The sequence below is a fragment of the Leopardus geoffroyi genome, chromosome D4 (genome assembly GCF_018350155.1).
Source record: "Leopardus geoffroyi isolate Oge1 chromosome D4, O.geoffroyi_Oge1_pat1.0, whole genome shotgun sequence".
Taxonomy (NCBI): domain Eukaryota; kingdom Metazoa; phylum Chordata; class Mammalia; order Carnivora; family Felidae; genus Leopardus; species Leopardus geoffroyi.
Genome location: NC_059342.1, coordinates 39843876 through 39870726, shown reverse-complemented (window position 1 = coordinate 39870726; position 26851 = coordinate 39843876). Strand labels below are relative to the sequence as shown.

At 41.6% G+C, this 26851-nt stretch overlaps 1 protein-coding gene and 1 long non-coding RNA gene across 9 annotated transcripts in view; one reads left to right on the top strand and one right to left on the bottom strand.

Annotated features, from left to right (window-relative positions):
• The window catches only part of NFIB (nuclear factor I B), a 453529-nt gene that overhangs the window by 124652 nt on the left and 302026 nt on the right, over positions 1 to 26851 (top strand). The window lies entirely within an intron of this gene.
• On the bottom strand, positions 1725 to 4312 carry LOC123592685. The gene is made up of 2 exons (XR_006709913.1): positions 3830 to 4312; positions 1725 to 1837 (listed from the first exon to the last, which is right to left on the bottom strand). It is a non-coding gene; the product is annotated as an uncharacterized LOC123592685 (long non-coding RNA).

Here is a 26851-nt window from a genome sequence, read left to right as displayed (position 1 = left end):
TTGTCTGAAACAAGCCAACTCTTTCTTGACTTCATCCACCTCCTTGCAAATTGCTACTAACGTTTTGTTTTCCAGCCCTTTTCTCTAGAGCTAAAGAATCAGCATACGCTTGACCGGTCTTCTGAGTTCTATCAAGGGGCAGTTTTATCAAAGATATTGCCAGCGCATAACACAGATCTTCATCTGTCCTGCCTCCAAGCCAGTTTCCTTGCCGCTCACGTGCTCACGGCTCACCCCAAATCACGTATTTTAGGTTTTTGTTATGGTAACGTTCCACTTCTGGTACCAATGTGTCCATTAGTTAGGGAAATTTAGCTACTATAAAGATAAACCTTGAAATCTCAGCAGCATAGTACAATAAAAGTTTATTTCTCATCCCCTAAAATCTAATTGGCAAGGAGGCCCTGCCCCTTACAGCCATTCAGGGACCCAGGCTGATGAAGGCTGCGCCATAATCAACATGCGACTCCGGGCTATTGTGAACGCCAGTGACCAGTGGATAGATGGAAGCAGAGAGATTGTGGAGGATGTGGTAGGAAGTCTTTATGGGTTTAACTTGGAAGTGTCAGATGCACTTTCGACAGCAACTTACTAGCCAGAATTTAGTAATAAGGTCACCCCTGATTTACTTGATTTTATTTTCAAGTTTATTCATTCATTTTGAGAGAAAGAGAGAACGTGAGCAAGGAAGGCACGGAGAAAGAGAATCCCAAGCAGGGTCCGCACTGCCAGTGCAGAGCTAAGGTCACCCCTGATTTAAAAAGGAGACTATATAGATAGGGAAGATGCAGTCCAGCAGTATGTCCAGAAGTAAGGGAAAGTAAGGGAAAATGGGCGAAAACCTATAGAGTCTCTTCTGTAAACTAAAACCACAGCCAAAATCACGCTAAACAATACATGAGTGAGGGCATCCCTGCCCTTCCTGCACAAGGGCTAGACATGGACGCTTGGACCACTGATGCCTCTGGCATCACAACAGGATGCGGTCATAACACTGTTCCCCCCGAAAGGACAATGTTGCTGCTGCCGTCACCCTGTCCACGGCCCAAATGGGTTCTTGGTGGTTTTAAGTCACTTCTCTAAATCATTAGCACCACAGCAAAGCCCGGAGCAAAAAGTATCAGGCGAGTAGAGCTCAGATCGTACAGCCACTACTCTCTTACTGCAAATAAGACTGAGACACCAATTCCACATTTTTAGCTCATAGAGTGAGCAACAGACTCTGTCCCCATTATAACTCCCAAGATGAGAAACTCTCCAAATAAAGATGGGGAATCAAACTAAATCAAAGGAATTGATTTCATGATGGAAACTTTGGCAAACATGGCAAGCTGGTAGCAGAGTATTTTGAGCAAGCAGGAAGTGACCTACTTTATTCTGTATATGTGTGTGCGTGTGGTCTTGGTTCCTATCTACCCAGAATGTTGAGGTTTTTGCCCTCGTCTCGACCTGTCTCGTTCACCACAGTATCTCTAGGGCTTAGAATTGTGCCCGGTACTTAGTAGTCACTCAATAAATGTTTATTGGGGCACCTGGGTGGCTCAGGCGGTTAAGCATCCAACTTCGGCTCAGGTCATGATCTGCCGGTTCCTGAGTTCGAGCCCCGCGTGGAGACAGCTCAGAGCCTGGAGCCTGCTTCAGATTCTGCGTCTCCCTCCTTCTCTGCCCCTCCCCCACTCGCGCTCTGTCTCTCTCTCTCTCAAAAATAAATACAAACATTAAAATTGTTTTTAATAAAAAAATATTTATTGAATGAAAGAATCCTTGGCCCAGTAAGTGTGCTCATCACTATTTCTGTTCCTCATTCTTCTGATGACTAGTAGGGACCGGTAAAAACCTAAAGCAAGAAGAGCACTAAAGCATCAATATTAGATAGCTAGACCAAGCACAGACATGTCCCTGCCTGATATCTGGCTGTGGAAGCACCTGCCTAGTTACGCGATGGGGTCACATGACAGAAAGGAAAGCAAAAACCAGAGGAGGGAGGAAAGAGCAGTAAACATCGCAAGATTATTTGTAAGATTTTTTGTTCAAGTTCACTTTGCATAAAGGACACACTGATATTTAAATCTGGAAATTAAAAAATAATGATAATGCAAAGAGATTTATGCTCTTGGCCTGTGTATTTGGAATTTTCTCCTTGAGGGGTTTCTTTTTATTTATTTCATTTTATTTTAGTAGGCTAGTGGACTTGACTATGTATCATGGGAATCTGTGTTTGTCTCTTGTGAGCACAGAATCCCTTTCTGGGAATGTGAATTATGACATCTCTTTGGCAGGAAAAGATTTGCATTTATAGACATTTTAAGCGGCACTGAAATTACATGACAACATTTTCAAAGACAGCCGGCTAATATGGGGCCAAGACATTTAATTTTCCTCTCTAGCAAGACAGTCTCCTTTCATTCCATATTATTTTAGCACGAAAAACTATGACACGCATTGCTCTGATGCGCTTTTTTGTTCCCCTTTGGCCCTGATGTAGACAAGGTTAAAAAGTTAGGTGCTGAGTGAGATCTTTAGGAGGAAAGAACACGAAGCGGGGAAAGAAGTAGGAAAGGAAAGATCCAACACAACTTATGCTTAGAATTAAGATCTTAAAAATTACAAGTGTGTCAGCCTCCATAAAAACAGGAGAAATTTCAGGGAAAGGGGCTGCCCCACCTCCTCGATAACACCCTGTAACACAGATCTGGACCTTGACACCCGACAGGAGTGTCTTGCACGGCCTGCTTGAGGCTGCATGCGAACAGCTACCGTCTCTTAAAGAGATAAGACTGTATTTTGAACAGAGTTCAACGTGGGCCTGGAGAGCCCTATCCCTTCTGCAATGCTTCGTGGCTATGGCTCCTTAGATTTCAGGAGTGTGGAGCAAAGTATTTATCCCATCAATTATATGTTTGAATGGGAGCTAGGAAGGAAGAAGCAGGAGCAAGACAAAAGAAACGTTTTGCTCGCACCAGGCAGAAATGGAGAGTCTGTAGGTGCCGGCCAAAAGGGTCTTAAACAGGACCGAGAATAGTAGCCAAGGTGTTCTTTTCCAGGATCTGTATTTCAAACACTTCCTGGTATTTGCCAACGGCCTTCGAGGAGGTACGGAAAGTTTTTGACAAGTTCACTAGTCTTTGTTGCGGGATAAGACGAAAGAAGAAAAAAATGTTAGGGACACAGAATGAAAAAAATTGATTTTAATTTCCGAGCACGTTGGAGTTAATAGTTTTGGCATCTCGTGTTTTATTTCAAGGCTAATATGCCATGCCATCTGCCAAGTGACGGTGTCTTTATTAGGTTACCATGGTATAGAAACAGCAAAACGCTCTGCAAAGTTTTGGAGCAGGATGATTTTTATTTCCCCCTTCAAGTTTTTTCAAAATGTAAATTAACGTGTTTTCAACAAAACTGTTGAAATTAGAGTTTTAAATATTGAGATCATACTACCCAATAACTTGAGTCCTTTATTTTCTCTTAAGATCTCAATTTTTTAAATCTGAGAATGATCCTGAGGTTTAAAGGATTTAAAAATACATATAATATACATATTATATATGTATATACTTTTATATATTAAATATGTGTATATTGTGCATAATACATATAATATATATATTACATATATTATGAAATCCATAGCAGTGCTGTGGAATAAATACTCAATCACTTCCTCAGAATTTTTTTCTAAAAAAGGGCCTTTGCTTCAACTATATTTAAGAAAAGTGAAACTATTTTGCTCTTCTTTTGTGTAAGCTGGGAACAAAGTACAGAAACTGGAAGAAGATGAAAAGAGCAAATGGGCTTTGTACACTTTTTGACATAAACCAATGATTTTCACCTTAAAGCTGATGATTTCTGTGCGCTATTTTGCCTCCGCCTCCGAAAATGCAGTTTGAGGTGGCAATCTGATTGAGCTTGGTTCTAAGCTGGATAGATTTTGCTAGTGTTTTTGAAGACAGTGTATGATCAGCATGCCTCTTAAAAGCTCAACAAAGTTTCAGGCTCTCTTCTCCTTCTGTCTCTCGGGAAAGTTTTCCAGGCTTCGTTTCTTCCATATGCTTTACAAAAAAAAAATTTTTTTAGTAAGTTGTTTATGTCCAGAGCCACATGCACACATACACCAGAAGGCACACACACGTATGTGACAGCAGTCATATACACTTTTGACATACTTTGGAATTCACATAAGCAAAGAGCGGGGAGGGGTGGAGATTTCTGGCCCACCAGTCTCACTTTTATCACTGAAACGAAGCATGTTAAGGATTGTTCTGAGCAAGAATTTCTATAACCCGTGACCTAATTTGGCGATTACACACACTAGGGCTGCGCCTCCCGTAAGAGAGAAATTTAACTGACAGGGAAGCGGGCACTGGTAGAAGATACAAAAGTACTCAGCGTCATTGCTCATTTCCAATTAAAACTGGTGTTTCCAATGAAACACTAGGCGACTGAGCTCTGTTCGGATCCACCATAAAGAAATTGCATTCGGGGGCGTCTGGGTGCATCTCAGTCGTTTAAGCCTCCGACTCTCAATCTGGGCTCAGGTCATGACCTCAAGGGTTTGTGAGTTCCAGCCCCCAAATGGGCTGGGCGCCGATGGTGCGAAACCTGCTTGGGATTTTGTCTCTCCTTCTCTCTGCTCCTCCCCTGCTCATGTTCTCTCTCTCTCTCTCTCTCTCTCAAAATTAATAAACTTAAAAAAAAAAAGAAAAGAAATTGCATTCCTAACAGCGACATGGGGAAAGTATAGAACATTCAACTTTCCAAGTAAGCCAACAAATATTTGCTGGGTGACTATTATGTAGGAGGAACTGTGCTAGGAGCCGAGAACATGACTAAGACCCTGTCTCAGGCATCTGGTCGCCTCAAGCCAATAAGAACTTGCCTTCCCCAATGATGGATAACACTCTGCTTAGAAAACTAAGACCCGGGAGATTAGAAGCAAGACCTCATGAGGACAGAATCTCACAAACCTGCTGTCTGTTCGGTGAGATAGACTCCATTTGAGAAAGGGGGGAGGGGGCGGGGGCACAAAAGAGAGAATGAGAAAAGTCAGATTTGGGTCATTGACCTGGTGAACATTCAAGAGGCTGCTACCCCGGCGTGTAGTGAAAGCTACTGAGGTTGTCGGGGTGTGATACATACTTCACGTGTGAAAGTAATTTATTCTCCAATGAGCTGTTGGGTAAAGATGTGAAATTGTCTGGTCATATCTATTGAGTATCTAGTTGACCAGCACTCCTTGGAACTTGCATAATTCTAACAAGAAATCTGCTTAGATAATACTCTGTCCCCTCTTGGAGTGATTAGAAAAACATTGCTGGTTATCAGGGGGAAAAACTGAGGCTACCCTTGGCCGGTAGAGTGGCCGCTGATTGGACACTTTGCAGGTGGCTCACCAGCAAGGCTTCTGCCAAGCCATCGCCTCCTCCCTACCCCAGTGATGCAATATCACCCCACCAGAATGTTTTGTTCTCCAAGACCCTGGTTTCAATGGGTACATCCCATTAACAAGGCCAGCAGATGTCAGTCCTGATCCACTTTTTCTCAGTAACGAACCAGGGAGGAAGAGCAGATCTGATTTCCCAATCACTGCCTTCTCTTTGCTGGCTTTTCTTCTTCCTGAGATGGAGACCCCCTGCTTGGTTTGCTTTGTTAATATTTGCATTATTCAATAGTTATTATGTGATAAGCATGTTGTTTGCTCTAGGTTTCGGTTGGTTTGTTTTCTGGTGCTTTTATTCTTAGCTGGTGGCTTAACTTGAGTTACAGCTGTGGTCTGCATATTACTCAGGATAGGTAGCATGTATATTTTACGGCTTCTTACCTGATGCCTCAATAATCCAAAGTTGGGCAAATAAATAAATAAATAAATAAAACAGAAAATCCAAGGGGAAAAGTCATGTAGCTTTTATTCTGCAAAATCATCCCCTTGGTGTTAGCTTTTAGACTGATTTCTCTTAGGATGAAAAAACTTAAGCCTGCAAATAATACGGCAAACGTTTCTGAATGCACATATTTTTAAGCTTTCTGATTGAGAAATAACGGTAACCCCACACATTTATCAAGCAAGAATCATGTCCCCGAGTGAAAATATTTTATGTCTAAAGACTAAGTGTTTATCATCAGTGCAAAATGGAATCCTTGTAAGTAAACAGAATATAAAGCTACAGTTTATAATGCATTCTGCAATTTGTATCATAATACTTATTCTGAAAGCATGCTTTAAATTTGCTTATTGAAGATTTAAACTGCAGAACTTGCTAGTGAAGCAAAATGTGTGTCTCTGCCTTTGATCTAGTACTTTGTTTGTTACCGCTGATTAGCTGTTACTTGCATCAAGGTGAAATTGTCATATAAGATGATTTCAACGTTCTAGGAAAGAATATGAACCATTGTGAGTTGGCCAGGCACAGGGTACATTCGGGCACTACTATGTTATAGCTTAAATTAAATGTTAAATAGATATTTACCACATTGCTTAATTAAAAAAAAATGAGAACTTTCTTCATTTACTAAAAATAACAATAAAACCTAAAATATATATGCAACTTTTGAATAATTCCCATTGAATAATAGTATAGTATTTTATTTCCTTGCAAAGTAATGATTGCAACAAGCAGAGTCATAACATTGCCGTTTTCCCCCTGAACGTAACTTCTGCATTTAAAGAATTTAAAAATCAAATCCAAGTAAACTTATTTTAATAATCTTCTGGGCCTCAGGGATCAAAAACATTATTATTTCTAATTCTTAGGATATGAAAAGTTAAACGCCAAAGACTAAGTATCTGCAACTTCATATTTCAAGATGATATTTTAATTGTTTAAAAGCTCTTTGCCTATTCTTAATTAAAAATGAGACTCAACATTAATTTAAAAAATACATATATACAAAAGTATACATGTAAAATATTTTCTCAGCCTGTATGTAAGATCTTTGTATTATTGTTAACCACAAATTTAAGAGCAAAGCAGAGGTAATTTCTAAAAATTTGTTGGCTTAGCCTATAAAATCACATCCTATTTCTCTATTCAGCTATCTAGACCAGCGACATTAAACAGAAATATGTAATGTGAACCATAAACACAAGCCACACATGCAGTCTTAAATTTTCTAGTAGCCACGTTTTAAAAAGGAAAAAGAAACAGGTGAAATTAATTTCAAATTATTTTCTAACATATAATCGGTATTTATATTGAAATTGTATGTCTTTAGTGTACGTGAGATATTTTATTTTTTGTGTCTGCGCTCTAAATCTTTGAAATCCTGCATGTATTTTCACTTACAGCACATCTCAGTCTGCACCAGCCACGTTTCAAGTGCTCGGTAGCCACATGTGGCCAGTGGCTATTGTTTTGGACAATATAAGTCTCGATGATCGAACCCCTATACTCGAACAACATTGGCTGAATGACTTTATAGAATAGTACTGTTGCTCTGACACCAGTCTAAAAGATTTATATGTCAGAGTTAGATTGTTAGTGGAACAGAGTCCTGGTATGTACAGGAGGAACTCTTTGTTCTTGTTCTGTTTTGCTTCGAACAGCTTGCTTTGCTCCATAAAGACACATCAGTCACCCTCAACCTGTGGGACCCTCTGCTTGTTCATGCCTATGACGTTGAGTTGCTGAGATAGTCACGCTGGAGAAAGTGACCTGAAACAAACATTCTAAAATGGCCCACCTGAGAGGGGCAGAGCCTACAGGAATCTTGTCAGCGATCCGTTCAGGATATGGAAAGAATCCCAGTATCTGCCGACTTTTGGGTTGTCTGGTGTGCAATCCTGAAATGTAACCCTGTGATTCCTAAAAGAACTCTGTGCCTTGGATATTCTGGGAGAGTCTAAATTTCACATGGTGTAGCCAGTTTTGTTGTTGTTGTTGTTGTTGTTGTTGTTGTTTTCAAATGCCCTTCTTTGGCCATGTGTCTCGATTCGTGGTTCAGAAAATATGGCCACTCTGGCCAAGTTCCCTCTGGTTTCAATGCTGGCTTTCCAGGCTTTCGGAGCCGACATAGGATTATTCGGAAATGGTGAGGGAAAGAATAGAAGAGGCCTGAGGATAAATTGTAGATATTTCAGGGAGAAGAAATAGCACAGATATTCTGAGGTTTATCCCCTTCCCGCAGGTTGTGAGTTTAGTCAAGAAGCAATTAAGCTGAAAAATGGAGAAAAATCTACAAAACGCAGAGGAATACCTTTCATTGTCCTTTTCATCTTCTACTATTATACCCCACTCCAAAGTCCTTATCAAAAATAAATAAAAAGTCGTTGGTCTTTGCCAGCTCCAATAACATAACCCGTAATGGTATGGGAAATATTTCTATTAGGTAAGCATATTGCGTAGAACCTGGAACACAGTGGGCACTAAATAAATGGAGGTCATTACTATAAATATACTGGTGATGAACCATCCAGGCAACATGAGAAAACCAGAAGAATGACTGAATGGCGCCATCTCTTTAATATCTGTCATTTTTTCTGCTTTATCTGTGTGCTCTGAAAGGCAGTGCATGCCCATTATATCTTCTTTGTACCCTTCTGAATGGAATCTTATTTTCTTCCTTATTAACATACCTTAATTAATAGAGGTGCATTTGTATAGCTACTAGAGACAGAACACCTCAGTAAGATAAAGGTTTTGCATCATATTGCTGCCTGACTTGTTATTCCCCTATTAAGTTTAAAGAAAATATTTGTACCAAGGTATCATCATGAGTCCTTAGGGTCTTGAATAGGAATTTAGTGGTTTTCTTAAGTTGGTTCTGAGTCCCTTCTCAGTCTTGGGTCAGATGAAGACTTGAGAAGGATTTCTTAAATCTTGGGGAAAAAATTGTTTTTATTCTCTACCCATTTTTCAATTCATAAAGAGATGTATCGCATTGGGTATTTTTAAATTTCTTGGAATTGAGAACTATGGATCTTCTCCAAAATTAGCACTTGCTTATTATCTTTACTCCTACCTAAATTTCCGTAGCCCCCACTGAACATTTGCAAGCAGTTTAAAAGGAATTTATCTAATAGCAGGAATACGCAGTTATCTTCGCATATTTACCGAAGCCGTTGGTTGCACGCTTTTTCTTCCCCCCTCAGAGATTGCGTGAGAAATAACTGAATATAATCCTGCAGAGAAAGCAAAGAGTTGGACACGGTAACAGCAACTATTAAAGTTCACTTTTAGTAGGAGTTAGGTTTTTTGTTTGTTTTCTTTGTTTTTGCCTTTCCACTGGTGTCCACTTAACATGCGTGGCCCCTTTATTTAAAGAGGAAGTAAGAGAAAGAGAGAGAGAGACAGAGACAGTTGGACATACAGAGTTTACTGTAAAGAAATGGTGTCTCCTCATCTTCCCAGAAACAAGAGGAAGACTTTCGTTAGGCTCTCCGACTCTTTCTGGTTCGGGGGAACAAAATCATGTTTACTCCTTGTTAAAGTTGTGGCACGCAGGCTAGCACAATGACCTCCCCAAACCCGTCTGCACGCTCACTCTCTTGGGGGCACTGCTCTTCTCTTTCAATGCCATTAACAGCTCAACAGACCACAGGAACCTCACATTCTGCTACGGAGAATGATACTTGGTCACAGTCAGGCTCCCTTGACAATGACATTTTCTCTGAGAGTTCTGCACAGCTGTGTCACTGTTAACTTTTAATGAACATCCTTCCTTCCTTTGAAAAGTTTCAGTGAAATGAAACGGATGTGCAATTTCTGCTTTCGTCTCCACTTTGTGTGGGATAATATACAGTAATTCTGCATGCTGAGGTAGTCTGTGACATGCCTAATCTGGGGTGTTTCATAGCTAATGAAATAATTTTGCCCACAGTTACACACAAATGTAAAACAAGATTTTTTTTTTTTTTCCTGAAAGCCCAGGCCCTAAAAGATCTCATAACCTATAATACACCAAAAAGTAGAGAGACTCACTCCCAGCCCGAATTTGGGCCCCACCGTTCATTTCAGGGGATTGCTGACTCAATGGAACACTCCCGCAGGAGACGTGCCAATAGCTTCTGGGACAATGAGTGCACAGAGGCACCACAGTGTTATTTTGGAGCATTATTCTTTCTTGGTTTCCACAATAGCTGGGATCTGATAATTTAGCATTAAGCCTCTTTTCAACTATATGGAACTGTAATAAGGTGATTTAGCCAATGTGCCTGTCCATTGTCCCAAAGATTCTGTGATCTATTATGCGGTAATGTGTCAAAAGAAAAAAGAAAAAAAAAAAAAAAAAAAGAGAGAGAGAAAGAAAGAAAGAAAATTGGGGAAAAACATAAACCAACTCATTATCGAAAAGATTAGAAGCTGCTTTGAGAGAGCTCTTATTTATTGGCATTTTTTATGAATCAATATAGATATAGGAATCGACTGCAAAGCCTCTGGGTACATTCACATAATGAAAGCCCAATTAATATCCAAAAGCACAGTGCCCTGCCGGCAACGGGAGCTCCAAGGACAATCACTGGCTTCCGCAGCCAACACCGACAGCTGCAGTGCCCCGATAGAAAACAGCTTCAAAGGCCCGATCCCCACCCCACCCCCACCCCAGCCTCAACTGAACACTCCCTTCAGATCGCCCTCACTGAGGCAAGGCCCTGCAGGAACAGATGGGATACCAGAAGCAACCCATGGCTATCTGTGATGTCACCAAATGAGGCATTTTGGGATGCTGTTTGGGTGGCAAAAATGTCAAAGGAGTATGAGAGGAGGTGGGGGAGGGACGAGGGAGAATTTGAGGTGAAATTAGCGTGGCCTGGCAACCCAGTAGGTCGCAGAATGGGCTGTGTGGTGGTGGAAGAGGTCATACTGGGTCCAGATCTGGGCCGGCTTACGTTTCAGGTTTATTTTCGTGTGGATTAAGGGAGCTTTACATTTGTGGGGCTCACAAGAAAAGCATGTGGCTCTATGTCCCGTAGGCCTGTTTGCTTTGGATTTTTCCAGGACGCAAAGCCCGGGCCAGCCTGTCAGAGATGGTTTTCGGACGCTTGCAATTGCCTGGACCCCCCTTCTCAATCGCTGCTACCTTTTTTCAAACGGGATCCAAGGTTTCTTCCTTAAGACGCGACATCTCTTGCTTTTTGTATTAGTGTTTGTGCCTTTGCTGCCGCAAAATAGGAATCCGTGTCCAACTAGACTGGAATATTGGGTTCTAAGATGAGACCAGCCACAACTGCGGTCCAGGAATCCTGTTTGAAGGAGCCATGGGGGTAGCGCATATAAGGACACCCCAAATCCGGCTGTCGGGCGTGCTCTCGCACCATGCGTTGATATCGGGGGCACCCAGGGGTTGAGAAAGCCACCCAGCGCAGACTAGCAAAGTAAAGCTTGATTAAATAGATCATTCAAGAGAAAGAACAGATCCAAATAAAATTTTCCACTCTTGCAGAAGTTGAGTGGGGTGGAAGAGGTTATAAGGGGAAAATATTCTCCTTTGCCTTGTAATAAATATGATAATAATAATTTACTTAAACTCTCACAGCCCTTTAGGCAATCATTACAGGGATGCTATTGTACAGAGGAGGAAACTGAGGGTCAGTGACTTGCCAATGGTCAAAGTTGGGAAATGTCAGACGCCGGGTGTCATTCCGAGCCTTCTAGACATGGAAGCTGTTCGAAGAAATCCATGAAACAATCAGTGCTTTGACCGATTTCATTTTTGGGCTCAAGCATCGCTTCCTCTATGAATATATCCCTCCGACTAGAGTGTCCTCATTACTCTTATGACGACACTTGTCATCGTGCACTTGTACTTGTGTATCTCTTTCCCTCACTACATTGGGACATCTTTGAGGGCGGGGACTCTCTCATGCACCTCCAGTGCCCAGCATAATACCTGCTTATATCAATCAGTAAATACTGTTAAAAGAGGATGGATGAAAGAAGGATGGATGATAAAAGTTTATTTTAACTATGTGTATCATTGAGCAATGAGCAGTTCGACCCCAAAACTCCTTCCCATGGCCTTAAAGACGTGGGACATGTTGGGTTTAACGACTTCAATATTTGCTAATTTGCCCCAAATGGTGTAACTAACATTAACAAGACACAAGAAGAAAAGACAACCAATTCTGATGAGGAGGGAGAATTATATTAAGCAAAAAAACCAAAACAAAAACCAAAAAAAACCTGATAGGAAAAATGAGGCTTTACTCTTACTTTATTATAGATCCCTGGGAATTGTCCCTTCAGACAACTCGGTAAAGCCCTCTCTGGAGCTCTCTCTGCTGAGGGAGACGAATCCTTGCATTTGAGGGCATCAGTTATTTTTTGGATGCCATCCAAATTAGCATCACTTCAATAAATGTTTACTGGAGCACTGGATGTGCCCGACTTGGTGCTAAATGTGGAGAAGGTTACCAGGTGGACTTGGGGTTGGCCTCAGCCCGGAGGGAGCTGACAAACTGGGAGAGATTATGCAGAATGCCTGCAGACACCTTCAGCGCAGGGCTGTGCCCCAGTGTTCAAAAACGAATCCAAATCCGGCACACAGAGGAGGTTGCTGTGACTTCCAGTATGAGGTGGGAGCAAGGTCAAAGAGGCTTAATGGACAAAGTGGGAGGAATGGATGTATCAGTAGGAGCCAGCGATATCGGGGGAAGCAAGGAGCAGTTGGTGACATGGTTTAGGCTGTACCCAGTGCTGTAGCGCCACAGAGATGCTCCAACGTGCTGGAGGTGTAGGCGGCACGTTTCTCATAAAATGGCTAGAGTTAAATCTGTTGGATAAGGAGACGGGGTTGGAGGAAAGTTATTAAAGGAGCATTGCCCAGCTCGGTGCAGAGAAAGTTGAATCATCCAGAAGCGTCGTCCAATTCATTACTCAGAGGTCTACCCTGACATGCAGAATAATGCAGAAAAATGGAATAGGCTCACCTAGCGAGGACAACAATAGGCTTCTCAAGGCTATTGATCTTTAAGAACACGTATACTTAAGATGGTGGGAGTTACTAGATCGCTGCTAATGCTCCCCAATAATACGCATATCCTGCTTCTGGAGTAGATTGGTAAGCAGTTCATGAATTAACTGCAATGTGGCTAGCCAATAATTACCCAGTATTAGTCTGTGTATGTGCCAGGCACTGTGCTAAATGCTTTAAATGTGTTATTTCATAACCCTCACCACCACCCTATGAGGTAATTATTTCTCTTAATAACGATTTTATTTCAGAATAGTATAGAGGTTTCCAGTATACGCCTCCACCCAGTTTCCCCTATGATTAACCTCTTACATTAGTATGGTACATTTTCACAACTAATGAACCATATTGATACATTATCAGCTACAGTCCATACTTTACTCAGATTTCTTTCGTGTTTACCTGATGTCCTTTCTTTTTTTCTGTCCCAGGATACCACATGTCTCCTTAGGCTTCTCTTGGTTATGGCAGCTTCTCAGATTTTTCTTGTTTGGGACCTTGTTTTGGACCTTGGCTGTTCTGAGGAGTACTGGTCAGGTATTTTGTAGACTGTCCCTCCATTTGGGTTTTTCCCATGATTACACTGGAAAATGAGTCCTTAGGAGGAAGACCATGGAGGTCAAGTTCCATTCTCATCACATGATGTCAAGAGCATCTGCTACCTATGTAATTTATCACTGATAAGGTGAAGCTGCTTGAACCCATGGCCGAAGTGGTGTTTGTCAGGTTTCTCCACTGAAAAGTTATTCCCCACCAACCTCCTTTCCATGCTGCACTCCGGGAGAAATGCACGGCCCATGGTTAAGGAAGGGGAGTTCCATTCCACCTCTTTGAGGGGCCATAATCTACATAAATTATTTGGAATTTTTCTGTATTAGTGGTTTGTCCGTTCTTCCGCGTTCATTGATTCACTTCTCTGTATGGGTTTGGACTCAAGGATGTTTATTTTATACTTTTGACTATAATCCAATACCACATTGATTTTGTTGATTAAATTGTCTCAGATTTGGCCACTGGGAGCACTTTTAGTTGGTTCTCATGTCCCCTTGACATACTCCCCTTGTTCTGTTTTTTTGAGGATCTTCTAACTTCCTTGCACTGCAAGAAGCTCCAGGCTTATCTTATAGATTCCTTGCCCCAAAGTTACAAAGAGTCCTGGTTCCCATATTAGAGAAGGGTATTAAAAACCAAGATCTGGGGGTGCCTGGGTGCCTTGGGTAAGCATCTGACTCTCGGCTTAGGTCATGATCTCATGGTTTGTGGGATTGAGCCTCACATCGGGCTCTACACTGACAATGGAGAACCTGCTTGGGGAATTCTCTCTCTCTGCCTCTCCCCCCCCCCACCCCTCCTCTCTCTCACAAAATAAATAAATAAACACTAAAAATTTTTTTTAAAAAAGAAAAAACAAGATCTGGGTGTTGGGTATGGAAGTCACTATTTTTATTTTCTGTATTCTATACATGAGGAAATGGAAGTTTAGAAATATGAAGCCACCTGCCCAAGGCTATGCCCTAAAAAAAACGTACAACCGAGATTAAAACTCAGGTCTGTCTAATCTTATAACTACAGCATGATTTCCTGTTTTTTTTTTCTCTCTTGGGATATCAGTCTGCCTTCCAATGAGCCTTAGGTAGTGTTGGACGTTCTCCTGGGCTCTTGACGTATATTGTATTTCAGCATTTCCTTTCTTACTGTCTCTGAGATCAGATTTTGGTAAGGTTTATTCAAGATAATGGCACTTTGGTTAGTGGTTCTAATCTAAAATAAGTATCCCCAGAGGTAGTGCTGAGGGTCTGAAAGTGATTTTTCCATATTTTGGGAAATCTAATAGAAATCATACGTTTACCCATGACACAACTGCCCAGGCTAAGGAGAATGTCACATCTCTTTGATTCTATATCAACTCATTGTAGCTGGCTACATCAGTTATTTCAAACCGTTTGAAACTCCGATTGGTTGGTAATGACTTCATAGGAATTTCTGAAGTTGGAGGAGACAATAAAGAGTCTTTAGGGGTAGAAATGTTGGAAAAGGCCACATTCGTTACTGTTCTAGTCTTGATCCAACTCTGATTGAAGTGGAGGGCTGCCTATATATACGTGGCAGGGAAAGAGTAACTTTTTTGGATATAAAGTAGACATCTATATATTTGGTTTATGTTTTACCAATTTGCTGTAATGTTTTAATGTTCAAAATTCTGGTCCAAGTTACTTTTAATTGCTGCTTCGTTTTAGATGCCTGCTTAAAATTTTTAAAGTGTACACATTGGAATGATTTTTTTTTTTTGTATTCTATTTTCTGAAGGAAAAACCTATATCTTACTGGAGATAAGCATATGGATCTATTTAATATGTTCAAAAGCAATGCATATGAATGACTCAGAGCCTGTTTGTGGTGTTTGGATGAATTGCCCGTGCGGACGGACCCAGAAAGGTGGGAGGAGAAAGGGGAAGAGATGAACTTGAATGGGGGAGGAGTAACATGTAGTTCTAGAAAACAAAAGACGCATGAGCACCAGGAGAAGATAACTAGTTTTGATAAGAGGAAAGTTCTTAGTGAATATGAACAGAGCCTGGCTTTGCACACCGTTCCGTTCACATGAAACCACATGAGGAAACAGTACAATTAAGATGTTTAGAAATAGAGAATATCATTTGAAAGGAGCTTTTGAGATCATCTGACTCAGTGGGTCTCTAATTCTGCACGTTAGAATCACTGGAAAAGTGTTTAAACAATACTGGTATCCAGGCCCTGCCTCTTAAGTTTCTGATTGAATTGGTCTGTGGTGCAACCCTGGCATGGAAAAAAATTTTAAATTCCTCAGTAATTTTAATGTGCATCCTAGCTTGAAACCATTGATCTAGGTTCTTTTTTTTTTTTTTTTTTTAATTGCAAAGGATTTCAAATGCACAAAAAGTATAGTGAAAATCCTAGTTTGCGGATAACTTTGCCCCAACAAATCTAATTATAAGGATGCCCTGTGTTGTAAAATAGGCCCATGTTTCACTCCACAATAATTGCTAAACTATTCTCCAATATAATTATACCAATCTACACGCCCACTTTGCCAGACTTGAACATTCTCTGCCAGTCTGAGAGAGGTGAAATGATACCTTGTTTTAATTTGCATCTCCCTGATAAACCAAGGAGTCTTTTTTTTTTTAATTTTTAATGTATATTTATTTATTTATTTATTTTTTTATTTTTTTTTTTTCCAACGTTTATTTATTTTTGGGACAGAGAGAGACAGAGCATGAACGGGGGAGGGGCAGAGAGAGAGGGAGACACAGAATCGGAAGCAGGCTCCAGGCTCTGAGCCATCAGCCCAGAGCCCGACGCGGGGCTCGAACTCACGGACCGCGAGATCGTGACCTGGCTGAAGTCGGACGCTTAACCGACTGCGCCACCCAGGTGCCCCTAATGTATATTTATTTTGAGAGAGACAGAGACAACACAAGTCGGGGAGGGGCAGAGAGAAAGGGAGACAGAGAATCCCAAGCAGGCTCCACACTATCAGCACGGAGCCCGACATGGGGTTCGAATTCATGAAACTGTGAGATCATGACCTGAGCTGAAATCAAGAGTTGGCCACTTAACTGATGGAGCCACCCGGATGCCCCAAATCAGGGAGTCTTAATATATTTGTTGGCATATGTTTATGGTTTGTGAATTGCTTGTTTCTCTCCTTTGCTCATTTTCCCACTGAATTGCTTATTTCTTCTTCTTACTGATTTGCAATGATTACCTATATTCTGGATATTCATATTCTGTTGGCTACACGCAGCTGCAAATATTTCGCTCCGATCTATGGCTTGCCTTTTATTTTTAGGGTCATTTTTCATAAAAATGTGTGTTTTCTAATGTATGCTTCAAATGAAGAAGAAACTCGATGCTCATGATTGCACAGTCCTGAATGGTGTCGCCACGCCTGCTGTTCAAACAGTGCAACGAGGTCGAAAAGAACATGGGTCTGAACCTAAGGTTACAGAGCTCTTCTCAATCTGCTGCTACTAGTTACTGGCAAACCCAGGCTAAAAAACAACTTTTTCGTAACGCGTAAATGATTACATGATGAAACCAAGATACACAGGGATGAATAATTAGTCACCTAATCCTAAGCCATATACTTGTCATGTGCCAAACATAACAGCCAAAGCAGCGAAAGTCACACACCATTTCCCAAAGTGTGCCGTAGGGAACCCGACTCCTTAAAAAATATTCTGTGGTCAGTCTCATTTCTCATTTTTTCTTCTCTTAAGAATTGCTGAACTTATTAGTCTGTGGGATCCCCCTTTTCTGTGCACTACCTAATAACATCTCAAGGAACTAATATCCTATGGAATGGATTTTGAGAATCTCTTAACGTGAAGACCTTTATCTCAGGCCATTACGACCGCCTTCCCTTGTGTTGGGAGTTTATGTAAACAATCGAGCAAATGTATGCAAATGGAAACACCAACCTCCATTTTCTTGAACTCATATGCTGTAAAGAGAAATAATAAGGGTAATTTTGTTTCCTAATGGAATCTTGTATGTTACTCCACGAAGATGCATAATAAAACTACCCCCTTCTTTTATGTGTGTATCTCTAATCATGTGAGAATTGTTGGGGTGTATGGGATTGTGATTGCCTATTGAGTTCTGTAGAATAAGGTATGGCTCTTTGGAAGGGTCTCTCACTGAGCTGAAAACCTAGATTTCCGTGACAGAAGATAGAAACTCCGAAGTGGGATATTTGCTAGGAGAAAATTTTCTCTCTGGACTCTATTCTTTTGGGCCAGAATTTAGGTAATTGGCATATGCTTATCCGTGCATACGCTCCCAAGAAGGACAGGGGCACCCGGGTGGCTCAGTCAGTTAAGCATCCGACTCTTGATTTCAGCTGAGGTCATGATCTCGTGGTTTGAAGGACTGAGCCCCGTGTTGGGCTCTGCTCTGGCAGAATCCCTGCTTGGGATTCTCTCTTTCCCTCTCTCTCTTGCCCCTCTTACTCCCCCTCCCCAAATAAATAAATGAACTTAAAAAAAAAAAAAGAAGAAGGACAGTTTGGAGCTTAGGCCTTTAAACTCTGGACAGCAAGGCATCTTCATAAGGTGAAACTAAGAGTAATTACTTTATGTGTAAGAGACAGATTTTCACTATATATCTTTCTCTGTATTTGAAATTTTAAACAAGTATATGTATTACCTATTCAATAACGTACTCGACAATGTTTGACTAGATTTCATGTTACAATTCAGCATGTTTATCAAGGTCACACTGGGTTTCTGACCCCATGTTAGGGATACAAATTTATATTTACAGAGGATTACAAATATATAAATCATGCATGGAAAAATAACAAGAAGTATCAAAATTTTAGCTGTGGTAGCCTTTGAATTGCTGGGTTTTTCCCCCTTCTTTCTAATTAAGAACTTTCTATATTAGCATATGCTACTTTTCCAATGGTTTAAAAAGTTGATTTTATTTTTAGACGCACAAGAAAAAAAATGTATATAAGTATACCAGATGCTGATATGTTTTAGTGTTAATGTATGTTTTGCAAAGACCTCCCAGCCCATTTTGGAATAATAACTGTGTCATGTATAAAGACTGGCCGTGGCAGTTAGAAAGTGATAATATCCACAAGCTTTGGAAACAGAGAGACTGAGGGCTCAGGTCCCATGTTGGCCACTTATTACTGGCTGACCTTGGGTATATATATTCCTTGAGCCTCTCGGCACCTCAGTTTCCTCATTTGCTGAGTGGGCAAAATAATGTCACCTCCCCCAGAGGTTTGCTGTGAGCGTTCATTAGATGAGCATCCATCAAAGCCCTTAGTCCTCAGTGTAGCTAACACGCAGTGTGAGTCCTGAGAACTGTTAATTCTTACGAGGGGGTTGAGCCCAAGACTTTCAGCTACATTGGAAAGGACGTCTCCTATGTGAGACAGACAAACTAGCAGGCCTATATGCCTCCAGAGGATGTGCAAACCAGGATGGAAAACGGGCTTCCAGGAAAGAAATACCATGAAACACTTCTCAGGAGAAGGGTTAATTTTTTTTTTTTTTTCCACAATAAGATATAGGAAAAGGAGAAGGTGACACAGTGAAAAAAAATCAATCAAATGATCTTGGACACCAGGTATAGTGTTACCTGTGGGAAGGTGATAAGAGCAAGGACTGCAAAGCCACTGATCAGAGAAAACCAAAAAGGGTATTCGAGAGAGGGTCTGATACCCAGCCCTGAATAGAATTTCAGGAAAATGAATGATGGTCTGGGATTACCATGTTATAAATCAATGAAGTGACTCAGATGATATCATAGACCAGACGAACAAAATTCAAATAGATATTAATAACACCTGACCTTGGATATTAACCTTCCACAGAGTCATTTATAATATAAAATTCCTGGTTGGACCATCTATCCTGTAACCATATGGTTCTCTCTCTCTCTCTCTCTCTTTTTCTTTCGAGAGGAGGAGGTGGTAAAGATTGGCTTTGGGAAGAAAAAAAAAATAATTCAATTGAAAAGCAGACATTTGGGCTTTGAAGGCAAGAGGGTTTGGAAAGGTTCGAGGTGCTGAGGCTGTGCTATCAAGTGTCATGGCGGTGTCAGGTTTGTTTTCCGCGAAATATTTGAACTAATTTTATCAGCCGCGTTTCTCTTGGGCTATTTACCACCTGAATAGTTGTCGAGGCCTTTAGAGGAGGCAGCCAAACATGTACATCTGAACTTCTTTCTATTTGCAGCACAACTTGGGTGGGGAAGGCTCTCTGGTGACAGGGGTGGGGAGCCGACAGTAGACGTTGCCGCGAGAAAGTTGGGATTTCAAGAGCTGTCATCGAGATTGCGAGGTCTGGTTGCAGCCGATATTTTCCCAAATGCCAGCCACACGAGGATTGAAAAGAATGTGCAAAGAAGCATGTGGCGTGCTCCTCATGGAGCACAAGTGGGCTAAGTGGCTCGCTTAGCATCGCGCCCCACCCTGGCCAATCCTGGGCGGGAGCACTCCGGCCCCTTCCCTGCAAGGCTTTGGCCACATGCCCTTCTGTACAATTGTGATGAGATTGGATGAACCACGATGCATTTTGGTATTTAAAGCGCTCTTCCATGGCGCTCTTGCAGTTGCGAGATTTCCCAAGAGGCCCTTGCCAAGATTATGTTCTTTCCCACTGGCTTTTAATTTGTAAATTGTAATGGGCTTTAGATATGGCCACATAGGCGGCACTCGGCAAGGTGGCCAGAGATGAGATGGGGTGGTGTAAATCTTCAGGGTACACCCTCTGCCATCATGAAAGGTGCTTTAAAAATAAAAAAAATAAAAAAGCGTAAAGATCAAATTCTCTTATTGTCAGCAGGCTGCTTGCAGAAACGCTGGTCTTAAAAGAAATCTGTAATCAGCTAGGTCCTTATAATAACTTGAAAATCGCACAATTTCGTTTAAAAGTAAACCACCCTTAAAAATGAAAAGGAAACAGATCAACCACTGGATCATATTTCTCTGTATGTTTTTAGCCACCCTTATCATGCAAACCACGCTGGCAGCCTTCCCAGATTCTTAACACTGCCTCCGACACTCTTCTCTCCTCTCCTGGTGTAACAGCCCTATTTGAATTATTAATTCTGGAACACCTCCTTCCTCTCAGCCTAGAAGGCAAACAGATCCACCCTTTCTGGGCACCGACAGAGTAATCAATGGTATATAAGGATCCGCTTGTATTTCAGTATTGAGCCCTCAATGAAAGGAGCTTTACTTGAGAATAAGTCCACATCACCCTACGAATGAGGCTGTAAATGGATTTCCTAAGCAGGTGAACTTCACATTTATGACGAATTACAAATAGATCTAAGTGACTTTGCTACAAAGCTCACTTTACTAAACCGGTAGTCAAAGAGTGTCAAGGATGGAGTGAGCCTGTGAACTTTTGTTTTCAATTTTTGTCGTCTTCCTCTTGCCAGATAACCCTCTTCTTAAGCGCTCCACACTGTTTTCTTGAGCCCAAGGCTAAGCTAATAAGTTACCTATTTCCAAGCTGTGGCATACGCTGTTGGGAAGTTTCCAGGTACCCAGCCCGGGAAATGCAGTGTTCAAGACATGGTCGTGTTACCGTCCCTGTACTGTCCGCCAAACCTTCTAATTATCTCTTCCTTTCCTTGCTTGCTTTTCTGTTTCTGGACTTTCATTCTTGCTTTGATGCCATCCCCCAGTATTGGAGCTGCAGTGCATTTCTTGCAATCATTTTTGTTGCCGGGCTATATTCTATTGGAGGAATACATCCCTATTTTCTATTATCCCATTGGGGGACACTCAGGTTCGTTCCATCTGGGGGTTCTACCAAGCCGCTCTGCTAGGAACTTTCTCGCACGTGTAACCGGATACACTTATGCAAGAGCATCGTGAATATTTATACCTAGAAGTAGAATCGCCGTGCCATGGGGTATGCCTGTCTTAGTGGGTAATACTAAAGTGTTCCCCAACGTGATTATCTGAAACAATTCCTTAGTGAGGAACTCCTGTGTGTCCAAGGTCGTACAGCTAGTAAGTATAAAGACTGAGGTTTTGTCCCGCATGCTTCCCTCTGTAATTTGTCCCCGTCTTCTAACCCGCAGACTATTCTGGCTACAACCAGACCTGCTCCTGCTCTCGTTCCCATGGCCAGTCCCAGGCCTAGCCAGATCTTTATTCTTAAAGCGTGACTCTGGATTCTTGGGAACTCCTACAAGTAAGGTAGCCCTTACGAAAGTAAGGCGTGAGTCCCAGGCCCGGCTCCGTGTACGTAGTAGGTTTCTGAAGATCCAAAGACCTTCAGAAATACTCTTTCAGCCTTCTTGGAATGCCTGTCCACTACAGTAACCATTGCTAATTACATGTGGCTGTTTAAACTAAAATTAAAACTCAACCAAATTTAAAATTCAGTCTGTCTGTCACATAAGCCACGTTTCCAGTAACTACTGTATGAGACAGTGCACATTGCATAATGTTGTCATCACCGTAGAATATTCTGGCAGACAGTGCTGGTTTCAGCGATGTCCATACCCCTTGCGGCACCTGCAGCACAGGTGACAATCACCTGCTCACAAGTGGGTTTGAGGCATGAATACATATTGGAATTGAGGGATATGGGCTGATGTCTATGGGTTGTTGTTTGTGTTTTTTTTTTTTTAAGAGAAAAAACAGGAAGGAGAGGCTTCAGGCAAGGAGTATAATAGAGAGGGAAGAAGGGAAAGAGAAAAGATACGACCTTGATAAAAAGGAACAGAAACATAAATTTTGTGGGCTAATGAGAAGTGGCCCCGAAGGCAGTAACACTTGCTGTTAGGGGGCATTAAACCACCACTGTGGTTTACGGCCAAAGTCACTGAGACCCAGAGTTTCATTCAACAGGTACTCTGCTCATCTGCAGCACAGGAAGTCAGATGGTCACTGTGAGAAAATTGGGGGCTAGGGAACAGGAACCCCAGTGTGGCAGAGATCTGGGTGATGTGGGAACAGACAAGGTGGACCCGTGACAGCTCCCTATTTCCCCACCCTCGGTTCAAATCCAGGCTGTGTGGCTTTGTGCAAATTACCCAGATTCCTCCTCTGAGAAGCAGGGGTGTGGATAGGCCTTCTCTGCGGTGCGATTGTGTGGATTAGAGGTAACGTAGGAAAAGCACCAAGCCCGACATAGAGCGCACCTCCGGAGATGGTACCTCTTGTATTGTTACGACTCAATGCTGTGGCACAAGGTTCAAGGCAGGGGTGGTCCAGCGGAAATGCATTCCTTAGGAAGAACCCAGTCTAACGTCTCCCACGTATGGCACGGTGCTCTTGACCCTAGCAGGATTACTCTGCTTTCTTGTTTACCATGTAGCTAACTTCCGAATTGGCTCAAAGTGAATGGAGACATTGCCCCCTTGTTCTGACGGCCTTGTTGCATTTCTCTATTTACATCACCAACTTATTGGGTCAAAATCTGGTCAGGCAACAAGTGGCCCTTCATTTGTTTTTTTGTACCTGGCCTTTAGTCCCCAAGCTCTCAATCTACCTTCTATAACCCCCTGGGCCATCCTAATGAGTGCGATTAAACTGATTTTTCCCTTGCTTCTTCTGGGGTTCCCATGGTTAAAGACCCAGAAGCATTCTAGATCTAGGTGAAAGGAAGTTTTCCTGTGGTGCTGTGTGCCATTTAAAATTTTCCATTGGCCAATAGCTCAGAGGTGAGTCTGGTTATTGGACTGAGTTCATTCTTTCAAAATATATTTAGAAAATTGTACATTATTTGGATAAGAAGTAATGGCAGAAGCCAGAAGTATTCCTAGGTCCTGTTCTCCAAGGGTCAAATGATGCTTTTAAAATTTTAAACTAAATTTTAGTTAATTTTTAACTAAAATGGTTCCTTCTCTTCCTGAGAAAGAAGAGAAAAGAATTTTGTAATGTGAAAATAAGTCAAGGTCTCGGGCAACCCTCTCACCCAGAGTGGAGGTGATGATATACCACAGTGACACGTGGACTTTAAGACTCCTGGTTAAATGGGTCAGGTTATTTACCAACATTATTCTTATTATCATGAACATTACCAGCAAAGTAGGGAATTTTCTCCTGCATTCAGAACTTAACACCACAGCACAAACAGCCTTTTATGTTTCAGCTGGTGAAACCATAAAGAGGTCGTTATTCTACAAAACAGCTTTTCACAAGAACCTAATTCAATTTTAAGAAAATGAATATGAAGGGAAAATACCTGTGCCTGCTCTTTCAATAGCTCTGTCCTCCCCAATCCACTCCTACTCTGAGTCCAAGTCCCTTTATCCTTCCCTAAAAGGCCTCAGGAGTTTCCAGGTGTGAGAACAAACAATTGCCATTCATTGTTGGAGATGTGGTTTCTGCCAGGAGATCCATAAAGGAACGCTCTTTGGGGAAATAATAAATGTATGGAAAGTTACACACATAGTAACGATGTACTGAGATGTGATTGGCTTTAAGTTTTCCTGAACCCTGTCTTTGAAGCAGCTGCATTGTCAGTAGATTAATACACTCTGCTTGTGCAGTAGAAATGGCTACAAGAGTGTCTCGCCATCATATACGCCTTTGCTAGACACGAGACACTTGGCATCCTTCTCTGTTACGGAGATTTTTTAAATGTTAATATCAAAGTCAAAATTGAATCAAGTCGGAAGTGCAAAGCGCTGCACTATTTTCAAACTACACTCTGATCCTCTCTTCTGAAAGGGCTGGGGGTGAGTGGGGATGGTGGGACTTCTAACTGACAAGTACTATCCTATACTCCCTTAATTTTTCTTAAGTGGCTCTACCACGATCTATTTTTATTTTTATTTGTTTATTTACTTTTTAATGTTTATTTACTTTTCAGAGAGACAGAGTGTGAGCGGGGGGAGGGGCAGAGAGAGAGGGAGACACAGAATCCGAAGCAGGTTCCAGGCTGTCAGCACAGAGCCGGACGCGGGGCTCGAACTCACGGACTGTGAGATCATGACCTGAGCCGAAACCAAGAGCCAGATGCTTACTGGGCCGCGCCATCCAGGCTCGGTCATCCATCCCCCTTCCTTTTTATTTTATTTTATTTTTTTAATTTTTTTATTTTTAACGTTTATTTATTTTTGAGACAGGGAGAGACAGAGCATGAACGGGGGAGGGTCAGAGAGAGAGGGAGACACAGAATCTGAAACAGGCTCCAGACTCTGAGCTGTCAGCACAGAGCCCGACGCGGGGCTCGAACTCACAGAGTGTGAGATCGTGACCTGAGCCGAAGTTGGCCGCTTAACCGACTGAGCCACCCAGGCGCCCCCCCCCCTTCCTTTTTATTAATGTAGCAGATATATGTGTTGATTTAAAGTTTTTTTCAGTGATCCTTCAAAGTTATTTTAAAAGGCACCACATAATGCACACAATATATGGCTATTTGGATAAAACGAAAGGATTGTTATGCATTGACCCCGTGTGTATGTGTGTGTTAGTCCCTACATACATCTCTGGATAATACCTGCAAGAAATGTTTACTCACTGCTGCATCAGAAAGGGAAAGACTCTTGAAATCTGGGGTGAAATGGAGACTTTTTATTTTGATTGAATTTTTTGCCATGAGTATGTTTATGTTTCATATGAAGGGAGAGGAGAAACTAGATAGAGGCCTGCCACGCGGTGAAATTGTGTCACAGCCGGTAGGAAAGCAATCTGATTAAAGTAATTGGCACTGAGTTTTGCATGACTAATAACATTAGCTCTTTAAAAAAATTGACATCCCCTTCTAAAGATTCAACTGAAGTGACTCTTTAATGGGTGGAATTTTAAGCAGCACAGAAGAGGTAAGTGAAGAAATTCAAGTGACGACAAGGTGGTCCCTCCTGAGCACAAACACTTCCAAGATTAAATTATACAGATAGTGGAGGAAAGGATCAACGATGTGCAAAAGTATTCATTTTGGCCATCCACTTTGAGGCAATGCAATGCAAAACTGTGTTCCTAAACTAGTGCCTTAAATATTGCATAATTCCAGCGGAAGCAACCCATCCGCCTCGGACAATATATACTGGCATTATGGAGGTTTTATATGAGTAGGACAGAGACTTCTAATTTCCTACCCAAAACCTGAGCTTTCCTTATTACTGGTAAGAGAACCCTGATTTCATTTGGGACAGTGATTTTTGCCTCCTAAAAGACCACATTTTTCAGGCTCCTCAGCAGCTAGGTGTGGCCATGTGACAAAGGTCGGGCTAATGAATTATAAGTGAAAATACTTTGAGGCACTTCAAGGGAAGCTCCTTCCAGGGAGTTAACTAAGCTAGGAGGGGTGTCCCTTTTGCCTTCCCTTTTCCTCTTTCATGCTTGGAGAGTGACATCATGCCATAAGAATGGAAGAACAGAGATCTAGAAAGAGCCTGAGTCCCTGATGACTGAGAAGACACAACCTGAGCCCCAGATAGCCAAGGGTAGGATTTCTTTTATGCTAAAAATAACCCTTAGGGGCACCTGGGTGGCTCAGTTGGTTAGGCATCCGACTTCGGCCCAGGTCACACTTTCACAGTTAGTGAGTTCGAGCCCCGCATCGGGCTCCTTGCTGTCAGCATAGAGCTGGCTTAGGATCCTCTGTCTCCCGCTCGCTGCCCCTCCCCCACCTTAAATATAAGTAAATATTAAAAAAAAATAATAACCTTTATAAGTTTAAGCCATCGATGTTAATTGCCTGTCATTGACAGCGAAATAAAATTCTGAGCTGATCAAACAAATTACTTCTCTTCTTTGCAAGAAAGAATATCATGGAATAAAATGAACCTGATATTCATTCATCATCATTCCTAATCTTTGCATTTCATTATGCCTGCTTTTGGTTTTGTCTTGTTTTAAATTAATTCAATTTTCAAAAGGCATTTTATCTTTTAGAACAACCCAGGGGCTGAATCTTTAGTTCCTCGCACTCCAGCTAAAAATTCCTACTCTTTGAGAATAACCGTCCTTCAACTCCCAGAAACCTCAGTTAATAATTATATTGCTCATCAGATGACTCTAGGGGACATTTACTCAGACACTGTGACTGTCATCATAGTTGTTGGAACTGAAGTTACGTACACAGATGAACTTTTCTCACGTGTTTATTTTCCATGTGGGGTGTCTCATTTAAAACAAACCCACTGCAAGTCCCCAGTCCCTAAGATGCAGGCTGTGTTATGTATATCCTTTGAAACTTCTTTCTTCTTTCCTCCAGGAAGGAGGGGAAGTAAAAGCTTGAGTAAAAGAAAAAAAAAAAAATTAAAGAAAGAAAGAAAGAAAAAAAAAAGACACAAAATAAAAACCATATTTTTAACAAAAGGAGTTTTGAAAGCCTTGGAAAATGTTGTGTTCGCTCACATAAGGCCCCACTGTTTTAAACATATTTTACTATAATTTTTCCTTCAAAATTCTGACATGCAAAGTTGAACAGGGGTCTTCAGTGTACAACCCCGGGACACGGAGAAAGAA